This window comes from Penaeus monodon, chromosome 27 (assembly GCF_015228065.2).
Source record: "Penaeus monodon isolate SGIC_2016 chromosome 27, NSTDA_Pmon_1, whole genome shotgun sequence".
Taxonomy (NCBI): domain Eukaryota; kingdom Metazoa; phylum Arthropoda; class Malacostraca; order Decapoda; family Penaeidae; genus Penaeus; species Penaeus monodon.
In genome coordinates this window covers 14,286,181-14,288,077 of record NC_051412.1, presented here as the reverse complement: position 1 = coordinate 14,288,077, position 1,897 = coordinate 14,286,181, and the positions used below count along the sequence as shown (strand labels likewise).

Below are 1,897 nucleotides of genomic sequence, written 5' to 3'. Positions count from 1 at the left end.
ATGTGGGTCAAATTGACCTTGCCATCTGTTGCTCTAGAGATCAAAGTTACCTAACCTGGAATTCCTCTCTGCATTTCGGCAAAGGTCAAAGGTCAAGCCGTCGCCAAAAGACCCAGATTTTAGAGTCGTACAGAGGAGGCCCTCAAACGAAGACGCCCCTGAAAAGAAGGGTTTTAAGGCGCTTCATTCTCGTACACCAAGTGTGTGACTTTCTTTTCCCACTGTAGTCTGCCCCTTAGATCGGTGTTCGTTGAGGTTTGTCCTTTTACGAGGGTCAGTAGCGTATCCTCCATTCTCTCATGCGCTCACTTTTCTTGTGCTCTCTCTTCTCTCATGCACTCCCGTCTTTCATGAACTCCCTTCTTTCATGCACTCCCTGTTCCCATGCACTCACTGTTTCCATGCAGTCTCTTCTGTCATGCACTCTCTACTCTCATGCACTCACTTCTCTCATGCAATCATTTATCTTATAAACTGCCTTCTTTCATGCAGTCACTTCTCTCGTGTACTCACTTCTCTCATGCAGTCACTTCCCTCACGCACTCACTTCTCTCATACACTCTCTGCTCTCATGCACTCACTTCTCTCATGGATTCACAACGCTCATTATCTCAAGCACTCACTTTTCTCATGCACAAACTTTTCTCATGCATTCACTTCTTTCATACACTCCCTGCTCTCATGTACTCACTGTCTCGCGCGCTCCCTTTTCGCATCACTCCCTTTTCTCATGCACTCAGTTCCCTCATGCATTCAGTTCTCTCATGCACCCACTTCCCCTATGCACTCACTTCTCTCATAGATTCACTTTTCGCATGCACTTACTGCTTTCATGCACTCACTTCTCCCATGCACTCACTTCTCTCATGGATTCACTGTTCTCATGCACTCATTTCCCGCATATACTCACTTCCCTCATGGATTCACTGTTCCCGTGCACTCACTTCTTTCATGCACTCTCAGAGGCTTGGAGGGTGACATGTGACATGCCTGCGCATCTTCTGTGAGGCTTGAGACCTTTGACTGCATCCGACTGGGCTTCTGGGTTATCATTTCTAGGACAAAATGTCAGGCTGGGTCACTTACTTTGTTTTTTCTTAAATGTCACTGCATCATGTTGCCATCTTGCCGGTTATTCAGATTTTATTTAGTGTTGATTTAAACTTAACTGTGTCATCAGTCGTTTTGTTTATAGTTCATGGGTGTAGGCCTTCTGTACCTGTCTGTCTATTGATTATTACTCGGAACTTGTTATCTGAAAAAGCACGAAACCAAACCACGACATATCTGAGGCTCTCGTTCTGAGTCTCATGTGTATCCTTCAGCAGAGTGTTGTTGAAGTATCCTACTTGATGGTTTTCTTTATCAAGACAGCTATAATGAATCAAAAGTGCCTGCCATATCGAAAAGTGTGCATTAAACAGAAGGAAAGTTACACGTTTGCGTCGCAGAGATGACTTACTTAACGTGGGTTTTAAAAAGTTAACGAACTTTAAATGAAAATATATCAGAAATATCAGAATTAGGATGTTGGTTTTACTCCCCGATGAAGAGGATATATCTACCAGGAGTTTTCACTGTGTATCAAGGCCAGGTTATCTATTAAGAACCCCGGCAGGTCGGAGGCTGGTGCGGGTAGACAACAGCAATAACAACAAAGGATTCTTTATGCACAACCACCCAATATCATCCACATCATAAGTTCAAATTCATCGCGAAAAAGGCCCTTTTGGTCCATATTGAGTCGTTTAGTATTCTAATATTCCAAGGGATTCTTCGGCCTGAGACGAGAGCTATATCTGCCTCTGGTCTGAGTGTGCTGGTGTGGTAGCTCTATTGCGTCCGTGCGAAAAACCTGATATGAGCAATTCCATTCTTGACGCACCAGAAGCTTGCT

At 44.2% G+C, this 1,897-nt stretch overlaps 1 protein-coding gene across 1 annotated transcript in view; it reads right to left on the bottom strand.

Moving 5' to 3' along the window:
• LOC119590595 (uricase-like) overlaps positions 1 to 1,355 on the bottom strand; it is a gene marked incomplete in the record, with an annotated part of 12,643 nt that extends 11,288 nt beyond the window's left edge. The window contains 1 exon segment of the mRNA XM_037939271.1: positions 1,087 to 1,355.
• Positions 1,356 to 1,897: the final 542 nt, after the last annotated feature.